The sequence below is a fragment of the Podarcis vaucheri genome, assembly GCF_965113315.1.
Source record: "Podarcis vaucheri genome assembly, chromosome: 6".
Taxonomy (NCBI): domain Eukaryota; kingdom Metazoa; phylum Chordata; class Lepidosauria; order Squamata; family Lacertidae; genus Podarcis; species Podarcis vaucheri.
The window spans coordinates 23,115,993-23,132,074 of record NC_138764.1 but is presented as its reverse complement, the minus strand read 5'-3'; the positions used below and the strand labels follow the sequence as shown (position 1 = coordinate 23,132,074).

Here is a 16,082-nt window from a genome sequence, read left to right as displayed (position 1 = left end):
ATTATTTCCTCCCCAGGCGCGGGGCTGGGCAGCCCGAGCTTCCCCCGACCCCAGCCCCATAACAGGCAGCTCTCTGCAAGCTGCGGGAGCCCAGCGGTGGCTCCCGCTGCTTGAGGAGCGATCCGCGAAGCCTGGACGTGCTGAGATCAGCGCGCGCAGGCTTCGGGATGCCGGCAACTCTCCCCAAGCAGCGGGAGCGTTCCCGCTGCTTGAGGAGAGATCCGTGATGCCTGGAGAGCGAGAGGGGTCGGTGCGCACCTACCGCTCTCGCTCTCCAGGCTTCAGCGAAAGCCTGCATTCGCCCCATAGGACGCACCCACATTTCCCCTTCATTTCTGGAGGGGAAAAAGTGCGTCTTATAGGGCGAAAAATACGGTATGTCAAATAATGCGATATTCAATAATCCATTAGAATATAACAGTACACAATAGAATTCACCCTCAGAATATAATTAAACAGAAATCCACTCTCAACTCCCAGACGAAGGAGAGGAGAAAATTGGAGCTAAAAAAATAAGATAATATTTGGACACATGAATGCATGGAACTGTATGATACAGGAATCTCCAGCAGGTCAATTGTGATCTACTGGTAGATCCCCGCAAGGTTTTGGTAGATCACGGTCAATCTCTGGCTCCCTTTCCTTAGTGTCACTAAAACTGACTCCTGTCCACCCCTCGACCTGCCCTCCATTCTTGTTTGATCTCTGTGCTGCTGTTTTCATCCATAGCGATCTTTTTGTGAGTGACTTTACCCCTTCTTTCCTTGCCTTTAACCCCTTCAAAAATGGAAGTTTCCCCCAAAAAAACCTTTTTTAAAAAACAAAAAACCCGGGGCATTTCTCCTCCCTAAAAAAAGTTCAACAACTTTGAGCTGATCCCCTAAAAAGCGGGAGTAGATCACTAGATCACTGCCAGTTTTTAATTCTGAAAGTAGATCACAGTCTCTTGAGAATTGGCCACCCCTAAACTTTTACACAATATAACGTGTTGATTAGAACCTGCTGGGTTGTCTATTTGGCATGTTGCTTGTCACCCCATACTTTTTTTGTTTTTGTTTGTAGAGCATCAATAATGTTTAAAATCTTGTATGGAGTAGATTGCATAATTTACTGCATTTGTAATTTATCTGGGCAGTGAAACAGGGTTATCCCACTTTATCCTCTCAATATCCCTATTAGTGAGCTTAATGCCCTGAGTTGGAATTTGAGCCTCAGTCTCTATATCACAGATTCTGCTGCAGAGATGTTCTGATTTGACCCACCCCTCTGCCAGCTACAGTAATATGAGCTTGATATATTCTGTAGCTTCCTGTCTGAAGTACTCTGATGGCTTATTAAAGTACTGTCTAATGAATACAGAGTGGCAGTCAACTTATGTTTTAGAGAGGCAAGGAGAAATCAAAACAAACATTAACTACATAATTGATTGTAAGTGACTTGGAAATGTTTATTGATTTCTGATGCCGTATGCCCAATCTCATAAAGAAATCAAGCAATTTTTGAAACGGGTTTGGCTTTCGCTTTGACGAAAGCGAATCCAACAGGAGACGATGATGTCTTCCTTAGCCACCATATTGTTGCTAATGTCCATGATGTGTTAACGCTAAGTCATGAGAATGTGGGTTTGGTGTGGGTGGGGCGTATCTATATTCCTATTGTTCCCTCCTGTCAAATTTGTAGCTCCCTTTTCTGAACTCCCAACGTGGTTCCTAAAACTCTGAATTTGAAAAGCACTTTGGGGAGTAAGGCTGCTCCAAGAGGGGTGGAAATGGAGAATTAATACACTTCCTCTTTTGAGCAGCACTCCACCCTAATTGCCAACAAAGTTGTGTAGTCTCTGGAATGAAACAGCATCTAGGTGTTGCAGGAGGAAACTGCAGAAATTGCTGGGGATGGCAGTAAACAATCTATGTGTGTTACATGAACAATAAATGAGGTTCTTAAGTGCCTGCTTCCTGTACACTAACCTCCTGTTAATACCCTAACTTAGATTTGGGCCAGGTCTTGATTTAGCTTTCATTTTGGTGGACAAATCTGTATAGTGCCTGTACAGTGTAAGTGTCAGTTTGCATTTCTTGGTGCAGAAAGTATTGATCTGATGTGTAGAGATCTTTCCTATTCTAATTAGTGCAAGAGGGTTCTGGAAGCTTCTCTGTTTGAAAGAAACAAGCAAGAAGGTTCATGATGTTTGCGTTATTCCTTCAGAGAAGCTGAGTACAGCTGGCTTAAACTGGTTCTGTTATCTCTTCTGTCCAGGTCATGCTAACTATAGTGGTACCTCAGGTTAAGTACTTAATTTGTTCTGGAGGTCCGTACTTAACCTGAAACTGTTCTTAACCTGAAGCACCACTTTAGCTAATGGGGCCTCCTGCTGCTGCCGCACCACTGGAGCACGATTTCTGTTCTCATCCTGAAGCAAAGTACTTAACCTGAAGCACTATTTCTGGGTTAGCGGAGCCTGTAACCTGAAGCGTATGTAACCTGAAGCGTATGTAACTTGAGGTACCACTGTATAATAAGAGGCCAGAAGAAGCCTGGCTTTCACTTTCTCTTTCTATCTCTTTTCCTTCTGGTGTGGTGTTCTGTACATAGTATGCTTAGTGTTAAGATTTAGACTTATTATATGTTACAGTGGTGCCTCGCAAGACGAAATTAATTCGTTCCGCAAGTTTTTTCTTCTTGCGAGTTTTTCATCTTGCGAAGCACGGTTTCCCATAGGAATGCATTGAAAATCAATCAATGCGTTCCTATGGAGACCGTCCGGGGACAGAGGGGAAGCACCGCTCTGTCCCCTCTTTTGAAGCAAGGGGCTGCGGGGAGAAGATCGCTTCTCCCCACCGCCCCTTGCTTCAAAAGAGGTCCGGGGACAGCGGGGAAGACGCGCTGCGCTTCCCGCTGTCCCCGGAGCTTGCGGGGCAAGCTTCGTTTTGCGAAGCAAGCCCATAGGGAAATTCGTCTTGCAAGGCAACTCGAAAACGAAAAAACCTTTCGTTTTGCGAGTTTTTCATCTCGCGAGGCGTTCGTCTTGCGGGGCACCACTGTATTGTAAGTTTAAGTTAAGTCTGCTGCAACTGAATTTCTTATGGACAGTGCCAATCCTGAATGTACAGTATTGGATATGTGACCAATATACTCATTTGCCTTCAGTAAAGCTCTGCTGAATGAAATATAATTGCCTCGGGTCTATTTTTTGGGAATCCTGCAACGTGTTTAAGTTTTTACTCTGCTAACTAACTATATGTTGGAATCTGCTCTGTATCAATAGTGAGTAGAATTTCATGACACTAAAGGTATCTTAATTAGTCATTTTTTTCTTTTTGCACGTACAAACTTTTCTCCTTGACATATAGTGTGCAAACTATGGAACTCATTCACCCAGGAGGCAGTGGATGCCTATCAGCTTAGATGGCTTTAAAAAAGATTAGACAAATTAATGGCAGAGAGGCTCCTAGCATTGATGGCTCCTAGTCCTGATGGCTGTGCTCTTGCGCCCACAGTTGGAGGCAGTAATGGTTCTGAATTCCTGTTGCTGGAAACTATGGGAGGGGAATGTGTTCTTGTGTTCCTGTTTTGCTCCCTGGTTTCCCACACACAAATCTTTTGGTCACTGTTTTTTTTTTAAAAAAAACATCTTTATTGAAGGTTCAAAAAGTACATAATTATACAGTGGTACCCCGAGTTACATACACTTCAGGTTACAGACTCTGCTAACCCAGAAATAGTACCTCAGGTTAAGAACTTTGCTTCAGGATGAGAATAGAAATTGTGCGGCGGCTGCGTGGCAGCAGCAGGCCCCATTAGCTAAAGTGGGACCTCAGGTTAAGAACAGTTTCAGGTTAAGAATGGACCTCCAGAATGAATTAAGTTCTTAACCCGAGGTAAAGGTAAAGGTGCCCCTGCCCTAACGGGCCAGTCTTGACAGACTCTAGGGTTGTGCGCTCATCTCACTCTAGAGGCCGGGAGCCAGCGCTGTCCAGAGACACTTCTGGGTCACGTGGCCAACATGACAAAGCTGCTCTGGCGAGCCAGCACAGCACACATGGAAACACCGTTTACCTTCCCACTAGTAAGCGGTCCCTATTTATCTACTTGCACTCAAAGGTGCTTCCGGAACTGCTAGGTTGGCAGGCGCTGGGACCGAGCAATGGGAACGTACCCTGCCATGGGGATTCGAACCGCCGACTATGCAATCGGCAAGTCCTAGGCGCTGAGGTTTTACCCACAGCGCCACCTGCGTCCCTTTAACCCGAGGTACCACTGTATAAAACTGTAGCTTAGGGAATCTCCAGTCTTTCCATTTGGAGCCATTGGAGGAAATGCATTCTGGTATTTTCCCCACATCACTTGGTGCTGCTTGGAATTCATAGCCAGGCATGAGAGGAGTCTGTGCTATGCTCCTTCCCATTTTACCCCAGCTTTTTTAAATATTTGAGTACAGTGGTACCTCGGGTTACATGCGCTTCAGGTTACATATGCTTCAGGTTACATACGCTTCAGGTTACAGAATCCGCTAACCTAGAAATAGTGCTTCAGGTTAAGAACTTTGCTTCAGGATGAGTACAGAAATTGTGCTCCGGTGGCACGGCGGCAGCAGGAGGCCCCATTAGCTAAAGTGGTGCTTCAGGTTAAGAACGGACCTCCAGAACGAATTAACTACAGAGGTACCACTGTATGTGTGAGACTTAAATAAAAGAGAGAGAGAAAGAGAAACAGAACCTGTGCGGAAGAGAAAACAAAGGATGGAGGAGAAAACTTTATACATTACAAAGTTGTTGTTGTACTTCACCAGATCTTAACCGATTACAGCATTTACAAGAATGGATTCCAAATATCATTGAATTTGTCCATGGCAAGTCTGCGTTTATAGGCAAGTTGTTCATGTGTTGCGAGTTTGTATAAGTCTTCAATCCAGTTGTAGAAGGGAGTCGCATTTTTATTTTTCCAATTTATCAGTGTCAGTCTTTTTAGCTGTGGTAAGGGCATGGAGAGTCCACGCGTATTGTCCTTTTGTAAGGTTCATGTTCTGGGTATATAATTCAAGAGGATATTTTGCTCTGCAAATGTAAGGTTGTTCTGTACAGTTCTGTTGATGGTTTCAGTTACCTCCTGCCAAAAATCTTTCAATATAGGACAATGAAAAAACATACGTTTTAGAGAAGCATTATCCCTATTGCATCTCCAACAGTTGATAGCCCTTTTTTAAACAAACGTAATGGTGTCCAGTATATTCTAAATATTATTTTTGGCTATATGAGCCTCCATTTAAGGTCCAGAGACACCCTTGTTATAGCAGTGAGAACAGTTTTCTTTTTTAAGCATCTCATGTGCTATTTTCAGCACCCTTCCTAATTTGGGACTGGGGAGAAGGAAGCTAGCTGAGTAGTTAAAATATGGATACATGCTGTTTTCTGTTCAAGCTAATGGGAGTAATCTGACCTTGCAAAAAACTTTCTGAAAGTTATGAATCCACTCAGCTTGTTAAACTATCTGCCAGTGCGTAATAATGTAAAGACAATTGTGATACAGCAGCAACTTGAGGGGAGAAAAGACCATTTCCTTGCCCAGTTTTAAAAATCCTGCTCACCTGGAGGTAGTGCTTTTTGACTATAGATGAGTGACGATTCAGAAGCCTAAACTCTTGTTGGGATCAAAATCTAAAAGAAGTTGGCAAAGTTCCTATGACTTTGAACTATCAAAAATCTGAACACAGATGTTAAATAGGTACTGACTTTGGAGGAAGAGTGCAATTGCATGCAGGTCAATTTTGTGCAAATCTTATTCTGCCCTTCTCCAACGAATGCCCCGTTTAAGACAGTGTTTTATTTCAGACATCCATTATGATATCCTGAGCAGGGATTAAATCAGTTTTCTCAGTTTGGGTGACACCAGAAACCAGTGCTTTTTTCCTGGGGGTACGCATACCCCTAAACATTTTGTGAATCTTTGTAATTTTTTCTATTTACTGTATTTATTTTTTTCCAGTTTGAACTATAAAATTGTTATTTTCTTGAGTCAAAATGAGAGTACCCTTAATTTTATTTTTTTGAAAAAAAGCACTGCCAGAAACTATGGTTTAACAAACGTTGCTTATCCTCCTTAAAGATTCACGTGTGAAAGACTGCTCCCAAATTTGCAGAATGACTACCAAGAGTCCCCTAGCTTCTTCATTTTAAGGAACCAACATGTGGGAATGAAGCATCAGTCCCAAATGTTGTCTTGCATGCAGATTTATAGTGGTACCTCGGGCTACAGACGCTTCAGGTTACAGACTCCGCTAACCCCGAAATAGTACCTCAGGTTGAGAACTTTGCTTCAGGATGGGAACAGAAATACCACGGCAGTGGCGCGGCAGCAGCGGGAGGCCCCATTAGCTAAAGTGGTACCTCAGGTTAAGAACAGTTTCAGGTTAAGAACGGACCTCCAGAACGAATTAAGTTCTTAACCTGAGGTACCACTGTACTGCACTTGTTTACCACCTTTCTTCCAAGGAGCAAAAGGCAGCATACTGTACATAGAAATACAGTGGTGCCTCGCAAGATGAAATTAATTTGTTCCGCAAGTTTTTTCTTCTTGCGAGTTTTTCGTCTTGCGAAGCACGGTTTCCCATAGGAATGCATTGAAAATCAATCAATGCGTTCCTATGGAGACCGTCCGGGGACAGAGGGGACCTGGTTTTAAAGCAAGGGAAGGGGCAGCGGGGAGAATCGCTTCTCCCCGTTGCCGCCCCTTGGTTCAAAAGGGGTCCGGGGACAGAGGGGGAGGTGCGCGCACACCTTCCCCTCTGTCCCCGGAGATTGCGGGGCTGGCAACGGGGAGAAACGATCTTCTCCCCGCCGCCCCTTGCTTCAAAAGAGGTCCGGGGTGTGGGGGCAAGCTTCGTTTTGCGAAGCAAGCCCATAGGGAAATTCGTCTTGTGAAGCAACTCGAAAACAAAATAACCTTTCGTCCTGCGAGTTTTTCGTCTCGCGAGGCGTTCGTCTTGTGGGGCACCACTGTATAGAATAATAATAATAATAATAATAATAAATTTTATTTATATCCCGCCCTCCCCAGCCGAAGCCGGGCTCAGGGCGGCTAACAACAATAAAACAGTACAAAAGTACAGCACAAACAACATAGAATCATAGAACGGTAGAGTTGGAAGGGACCCAAGGGTCATCTAGTCCAAACCCCTGCAATGCAGAAATCTCAGCTAAAGCATCCATGGCAGATGGCCACCCAACCTCCTGCTTAAAAACCTCCAAGGAAGGAGAGTCCACAACTCTCCAAGGGAGACCGTTCCACTGTCAAACAGCTCTTACTGTCAGAAAGTTTTTCTGTATGTTTATTCAGAATCCCCTTTCTTGTAACTTGAAGCCATTGGTTTGAGTCCTCTCCTCCAGAGCAGGTGAAAAGAAGCTTGTTCACTCTTCCATGTGACAGCCCTTCAGATATTGGAAGATGGCTATGACATCTCCTATTTTCCAGGCGAAACGTACCCAGCTCCTTCAAGCACTCCTTGTAAGGCTTGGTTTCCTGATTGGTTTACATATAATAATTATAATTTATTATTTATACCCCGCCCATCTGGCTGGGTTTCCCCAGCCACTCTGGGAGGCTTCCAACAGAATATTAAAATACAATAACCTATTAAACATTAAAAGCTTCCCTAACCAGTGCTGCCTTCAGATGTCTTCTAAAAGTCTGGTACAGTGGTACCTCGGGTTACATATGCTTCAGGTTACATACGCTTCAGGTTACAGACTCCACTAACCCAGAAATATTGCTTTAGGTTAAGAACTTTGCTTCAGGATAAGAACAGAAATTGGGCTCCGGCGGTGCGGCGGCAGCAGAAGGCCCCATTAGCTAAAGTGGTGCTTCAGGTTAAGAACAGTTTTAGATTAAGAACGGACCTCCAGAACGAATTAAGTACTTAACCCGAGGTACCACTGTAGTTGTTTTTCTCTTTGACATCTGGTGGGAGGGTGTTCCACAATAATAATAATAATAATAATAATAATAATAATAATAATAATAATAATATATCTACATACACAGACACAATCAGTATTGCTAACCCTGCCCACCTCATTGTTGGGTGTTGATGGAAATGCTGCTTTTTGCTTTGGCCAGATTCTTGCAAAAGTAAAAGGCAGCATTTCTCCCTACCCCCACTTCAGCAGCAAGACGGAGATGGTTCCTTCTAGTCTTAAAGCTCAGGCAGGCTTCGTCTTCGACCTTAGCACTGTGGTGCTTAGCACTAAGATCGGAGATAAAATATCTTCTTCTCAGAGGAGATCTCTAACAAGTAGACAGAGCCCTTTATCTCTCAATCAGATCAAAAGATAAAGCTGCAGGGCCGCTTCATGCGGTGAGATGGCTGTGGCTTAGGCGTTGTTGCTTTAGGTCCTGAAGATTCCTACATCTGGAGTCTAGTCAGGGAACTGCGGTATTTGGATTCAGGCTCCAGAGCTGCCTTCAGTCACAGAAGGCAACAGGTATGTGTAAGATTGCCTTCAGTACTCACCCTCTTAACTCACCAGGCCTGACCTTTCCTGTTTTTTGCTTCTCTGTGTTGTGCTTCAATCTTCTGCGTTCAGTTCCTAGCAAAAGCCAGAGCCAAATCCAAAACAAGATTGGGACACCTGATTTGAAGAATCAGCCCTCTAGTCTCAATTTAGATCTGGCTACCTACCATAGCTGTCAACTTTTCCCTTTTCTTGCGAGGAATCCTATTCGGAATAAGGGAATTTCCCTTAAAAAAGGGGGAATGTTGACAGCTATGCTACCTACACAGAGTTGACAGGTCAGGAGCATCCCAGATTCTGAAGTTTGGGGGCCCACACCTGATATCTAGGAACAGGCCCCAGTGATGTCGTTACCCATTAAGCATTAACCACAGTCATTGAAATAAATCAATGGGCAGTCAAATAAATGAGCAAATATGTTACTGGTTGTGGGGGAAAGGGTGTTCCTGGGTCCAGGTGAAGGGGGATCAAATACTTCTTCCCCTCACTGTAGGTTGTTGTAAACTGCTCTTGTGAACAGCCTGAGTACTATATGTATTTAATTTCCTTCAGACCTCATTATCTGCACCCCCCCTTCACATAGGAGCCAAGTCCTAGGGGCTGAGGGGTCTTCAGCTCCCCAATAAAACATGTGAGCTCCCCTCCCGGTTGATGGACATTACCATTCCAATGGTCTGTGTGCACCATGTCATGTGATCGATTACGTGGGTTGGGGCTTATTTGCCCCCTCCCCCAATTATTTAAGTTATATGTGTGGCATATAATGCAATCTAGGAGAAGTGGGGACACTTGCAGACACCCCCCCCCCAAGAGTCTATGTTATAATTTGCAGCTTGCTCATGCCAGGCTTAAGTTTGCAAGTTGCATACGGTCTTCTTAATAACACCTATTTCTCACCTGGAGATTCAACTTTGCCCGCCACCTGGAAATGGCCAGGAAAATCTGGAAACTTCAGGTCAAGACTCAATAAGCAGGCTAGAAATCTTAAGGCTGGTCTCAGACAAAGACATTTTAAGGGATTAAGAAAAAAATCAAGGTGTGTCTATGACTTAAATGAGCATTACCACCTGTTGGCGACTGTGAGAGATTCAGGATAATTTCCAACACCTCCGCGCATCTCTAGGCCAATTGCTGTCCTTGTGATGGAGAGCTATTGCTGAGTGGCTCCTTTAATGCAAACCTCAAAATTCACTTTCACAGTCATTTGATCTGTTATTATTGAACGAAGCGCTCCTTTCTGCCGCTTTGGCAGGAAAGCACCTTGGGATTGCGAGCAGAGGAGCGGCCCACACATTCTCCATCAAAGGCTTTTACAAATACCTGTGTTTAGTACTAAATCACCAGTGCTGGTGCCTGTTTAGCTTGGCTTATTCTCAGTAAAGTAGTAATTTAATCCTAGTTTTTATTAAAAGGATAGGCAAGATGGCCTTCTAAACTGCTTACATTGTAAGTGCAGCCCCCAATCCAATCTCTCTCCCTCCTTTGAGATTCCTGTCTGCAGTTGTGTCCATTTGCTCTCAATAATCTATGGATTGTGATGAATTGAGGTTTCTAGTTCCATACTATGCACATTTAGTCAGAAGCAAAGGTGATTTGGGGCTTGCCCTCAAGTAAGTACATATAGGATTGCAGCCTAAAGAATATTTTGGCAGGACAACTAATCCTTCTCTATAACCCTGTTTCTCCCATCCATCCTTCAACACTATTCCCTGGGTAATAATAAAGTAATAAATTAATAATAATGGAAATTTCTCTACTGGTTTAATATTAAAGGTTCTGCTTTTTATTAAAGATTCTCCAAGCAAGGTAGAAGAAATTGTAACTCATATAAAGTAGAAAAGAATTTCAAAGCTATGTACAAGGTAGAGGTCCACTACCATATAGAAGACTACCACAAGAGTATCAAGAGTTCCTAGAATAAAATTTTGAAATATTAAGTAGCTATTTACTCCAGCTGCTGCTTGTGGAATTCCTATGTGCAGGAGGGCTTTTGGGAGAGAGGGCTGGCGTCTGATAACAGCAGAGGATTGTCTTATCACTGGTGACAAGCTTCATTGGTGACAAGCTGGGCATGTTTAGCCTGGAGAAGAGGAGGTTAAGGGGTGATATGATAGCCATGTTCAAATATATAAAAGGATGTCACATAGAGGAGGGAGAAAGGTTGTTTTCTGCTGCTCCAGAGAAGCGGACACGGAGCAATGGATCCAAACTCCAAGAAAGAAGATTCCACCTAAACATTAGGAAGAACTTCCTGACAGTAAGAGCTGTTTGACAGTGGAATTTGCTGCCAAGGAGTGTGGTGGAGTCTCCTTCTTTGGAGGTCTTTAAGCAGAGGCTTGACAACCATATGTCAGGAGTGCTCTGATGGTGTTTCCTGCTTGGCAGGGGGTTGGACTCGATGGCCCTTGTGGTCTATTCCAACTCTATGATTCTATGATTCTATGAAAATTCAGGGTACACCCATGTCGGAACAAGTGATAGAACTTTGGGACTTTGTGTGTATGTGTGACTGATTTCTCTCCACCCAGTCCTCTGCCGTGTGGCCACTGTTTCAGATTCTAGGGTCTGCAGAGGTTGGAAGGATTCCCCTAGGTGCCTCATCTTTCCTTCTATCAGAGCACATGAAGAACCACTGAGCCTCTTGGGTTTGCTGGTCAGAAGGTCAGCGGTTTGAATCCCCACAATGGAGTGAGTTCCCGTTGCTCTGTCCCAGCTCCTGCCAACCTAGCAGTTTGAAAGCACACCAGCGCAAGTAGTTAAATAGGTACTGCTGTGGCAGGAAGGTAAATGGTATTTCTGTGTGCTCTGGTTTCCGTCGTGGTGTCTCGTTGCACCAGAAGTGGTTTAGTCATGCTGGCCACATGACCCGGAAAGCAGTCTGTGGACAAACGCTGGGTCCCTCAGCCTGAAGTAAGATGAGTGTTGCAACCCCATAGTCGCCTTTGACTGGACCTAACCGTCCAGGGGTCCTTGACCTTTTACCTTACTTAGCTCATATCAAGTAGGTTTAATCCCAGCAGCTCCACCTCACAGACAGCAAACTGAGAAGTGAGTAACAAGGATTCCATAAGGAATTCCCTACAATAAGATATTTTTCATGACAATTTTTACGATTAACAATGTTGTTACGATTCCTGATTCAGAACACAAATTTGTCCTTCTCATAACATTTGGATGTATTATGAATTTGGCATCACCATACCTCGCCACCTACCCGAGAAACTTCTTTTGGAATGTAAATTGGATTCTGCAGATGCACTCAAAGAGCAGAACCACAGAGCTAGTTGTTTTGTGGGAGTAATTTCTGCCAGTGTGGGGCCTATGGGACTTAGTGGTGGGTGTGTGGAGACCTTGCAAGCACCATTAAAAGTGATCAAATGTTCTTTGGATGAAACCTTAATTATACAAAACAATACAACAGCTGCCCACAAAGAACTAAATGTGCAAGTAATTTGTTTTCACGTATGAACAATGCCTGTTGTTTTTGTCCATGGAGTTTTCTTGGCAGGAATATTGGAGTGGCTTGCTGGTTCCTGCTCCAGGTGGATCACGTTTAGTCAAAACTCTCCACTATGACCTGTCCATCTTGGGTGGACCTGCATGGCATAGCTCATAGCTTCTCTGAGTTATTCAAGCCCCTTCTCCACGACAAGGAGGCAGTGGAAGACAGGAGTGCCTGGCATGCTCTGGTCCAGGGGGTCACGAAGAGTAGGACATGACTAAACGACTAAACAACAACAATGAACAATGCAGCAGACCTCCTGAACCGAAAGAGATTTTTGGACAATTCCAGTTCGCAAATATTGCAGTCTCTTAAACCAAACTCACCTTTAATCTGGCAGGCAGCTATGTCAGAGTTGCTTCTTTGCAAACAGCTTTAATCCCAGTGGAACAGGAGAGCCATAGCAAATAACTTACAATTTGCACCTTGAAGGACACTCTGCTCTTAAACAATGTGATAAGCCCATAAACATTATTCCATTCTGCAGAAGAGCAAGCTTTAGTTTCCTCTTCCTAGCTCTCCACTGAGTGGCTCTTCCCTACTGAGCTTAACCAACCCATTCATGTTGGTTCCAGAGGCACACACAGGAGTTCTGTAATGTTAAATTCATATTCTTGGTTGCTCTAAACAACATGATAAAACCATTCAATTAAAGATTCTGTTTGTTTGTTTGAGGACTACATTCTCTTCCGTGTGTGTGTGTGTGTGTGTGTGTGTGTTAGTTTTGGCAGATGTTTTCTGAGGTTGTTGCTCCCCTCTGGATCTTAAAACCCTCTCTTGTTTGTGTTGCATTTATAAACAGATTTCGGGCCTGGCTGATGCTGGGAACCACATTTCCTGGGGGGAAAGGCAGTAAGATGCACACACGCAGAGCCATCTGAATGCGTGCGGCAACATCGTGAGCCGAAAAGAACTCTCTGAAAGCACATAAACTTTCCCAACTCCCAAGTGCTAATAAAGAGCCCACTGTCACTACAAAGGATAAGCCTATCAACAGCCATTAGCCATAATAGCTAAACAGCACCTCCATGCACAGAGACAACATATTTCTGATATATGGAAGAAGAACTTCAGTCTTTCTTTCCTGTTTGTGATATTCTGAAGACAACAAGATAGCTCCCAGTGGAAACGATATGCTGGATTAGGTGGGTCATCATGGACATGATACAGTGGTACCTTGGGTTACATACGCTTCATGTTACAGACGCTTCAGGTTACAGACTCCTCTAACCCAGAAATAGTACCTCGGGTTAAGAACTTTGCTTCAGGATGGGAACAGAAATCGTGCTCCGGCGGCGCGGCGGCAGCAGGAGGCCCCATTAGCTAAAGTGGTGCTTCAGGTTAAGAACAGCTTCAGGTTAAGAACGGACCTCTGGAACGAATTAAGTACTTAGCCCGAGGTACCACTGTATAGAAAAAATAGGAGTGGCTGGCTTTTGCTGCCCAACTCCCCAAGGGACTGAGTCCCCTAAGTCCATGATTGGTCAGAGATGAATGGATGGAGGCAGGATGCAGTGAAAGCAAGGCAGATCTTTATTTTTCTGTTGCAACAGATCTCCCTCCCTTCCTTGCAAGGAGGCAAGAGAGACCCAGAACCAAGAAGAAACATCTCTTTTAAGGGTTTGGATTTTGGTGTGGAGAAGAAGCACATCCCCTTTACAAGCAATCAGAAATTACATCGCATACAAAGTGGAGTTACCGTGGCTCATAGATATAGGAGAGGAATCGCTTCAGGAACTTCCCTGATTGCTATCTGCCTACCTGTTCTTGGACAAGGGGGATTAAGGAGGCAGCTGCAATATTGAGAGTCTTTAGGACAGCCAAGATGGCTTTTTGATTGCTCTCTTGTAATATTGTAGACATGTGGTTTATATTTATGTGTGTTTACCTTGTGCAATTATCTATAAGGTCTATATTTAAGACCTTGGAATTCCTATAACACACCTTAGTCCACACTAGGGTGTGAAGACACAAGTGGGACATTGTTTTCATATGTGCATTTGTGCACACATGAGCACTTAAAGTATTTTAAAGCATGGAATCTATATGGCCCAGGATTAAATAAGCTCCTCCAAAAATAGCCACTGTTCAAATGCTGCTTGGTTTAAAGTCTGACATATAGTGCCATACATACCATGGACTAATACAGTGATACCTCTGGTTAAGAACTTAATTCGTTCTGGAGGTCCGTTCTTAACCTGAGGTACCACTTTAACTAATGGGGCCTCTGGCTGCCGCTGCACGATTTCTGTTCTCATCCTGAAGTAAAGTTCTTAACCCGAGGTACTACTTCTGAGTTAGCGGAGTCTGTAACCTGAAGTGTTTGTAACCCGAGGTGTTTGTAACCCAAGGTACCACTGTATGTGGAATAGTGAGAGAATAATAAATCCCCCCTCATCACCACCATTTTTTTTTCAAAGAAGGCGTAATAGATGACATCTATTTGTGAGCACACAGAACAGCAAAAAGCTTGTCCTGCTTCATGTAAGTAGGTCCCTTCCCCCTGTCTCATCCATCAATGCCTCCTGCAAGTTGGATAGTGAAGTCCATTGGTAATTGGAAGTCCAAACTAGGGAACAGTCTGAGAAAAACCATTGCAAGCAGAAATAAATGGACACAGGAATAATATCAACCAGAGAGCTTTTCTAGAAATAACAACAACAACAACAACAACAACAACAACAACAACAACAACAACAACAACAAATTTATTTATACCCTGCCCATCTGGCTGGGTGACTCCCAACAGAATATTACAAATACACTAAAACATCAATCTTTAAAAGCTTCTCTTAACTGTGCTGCCTTCAGGTGTCTTGTAAAAGTCAGATAGTTGTTTGTTTACTTGACATCTGATGGGAGGGCGTTCCACAGGGCAGGCGCCACTACCGAGAAGGCCCTCTGCCTGGTTCCCTGTAACCTCACTTCTCGCAGGGAGGGAACCACCAGAAGGTCCTCGGAGTTGGACCTCAGTGTCCAGGCTGAACGATGGGGGTGGAGACGTTCCTTCAGGTATACTGGACTGAGGCCATTTAGGGCTTTAAAGGTTAGCACCAGCACATTGAATTGTGCTTGGAAACATACTGGGAACCAGTATAGGTCTTTCAAGACCGGTGTTATGTGGTTTCGGCGGCTGATCCCAGTCACCAGTCTAGCTGCCGCATTCTGGATTAGTTGTAGTTTCCGGGTCACCTTCAAAGGTAGCCCAACATAGAGCGCATTGCAGTAGTCCAAGCGGGAGATAACTAGAGTATGCAACACTCTGGCGAGACAGTCTGCGGACAGGTGGGGTCTCAGCCTGCGTACCAGATGGAGCTGATAAACAGCTGACACAGAATTGACCTGCACCTCCATGGAAAGTTGTGAGTCCAAAATGACTCCCAGGCTACGCACCTGGTCTTTCAGGGGCACAGTTACCCCATTCAGGACCAGGGATTCCTCCACACCTGCCCGCCTCCTGTCCCCCCAAAACAGTACTTCTGTCTTATCAGGATTCAACCTCAATCTGTTAGCCTCCATCCATCCTCCAAACGCCTCCAGACACTTTCATTAACATTACAGTTCCCTGAAAAATATTAAGAACAGCATCCATATAAATATCTGTAGACCATTTCTCATTTTTGATTGAGGCAAATGGTGATGTTTTGCAGTACTGCATGCTTTCTCCAGGCAAAATAATAAGGGGTCAGATGCACTGCCCTTGTTTATTCAAGTCGTAATCTGCAAGGCCAGCCCTTATAGAAAGGGTCATGCTAGCATTGTAGGAGTTGAGTCCCTGTGGTTTGAACTTTGTCGTTTTCTTTAATATTTGCTTGCTTTGAGTGAATTTATTGTTTACGAGCTCAGAGGCTTTTGCAAACTTGATACACCAGAAACCTGGATGGCAATAATATTGAAAATTTCAGAAAATTAACTTGAAAGAATAATGGCAAATTTATGAAACTATAAAATGTTCCCAGCAAACTTATAAGCTTCACACCCTCTGAGAGGCAGGGAGGGGGAATCTGCAACACATAAAGTTTTATACAAGCTTGAGGAAACAAAACTGTCTGAAACATTTGTCTGAAATATTT

The 16,082-nt window shown here is 44.0% G+C and overlaps 1 protein-coding gene across 7 annotated transcripts in view; it reads left to right on the top strand.

Moving 5' to 3' along the window:
• The window catches only part of KCNT2 (potassium sodium-activated channel subfamily T member 2), a 244,870-nt gene that overhangs the window by 24,128 nt on the left and 204,660 nt on the right, over positions 1 to 16,082 (top strand). The gene's annotated exons all lie outside the window — the stretch shown is intronic.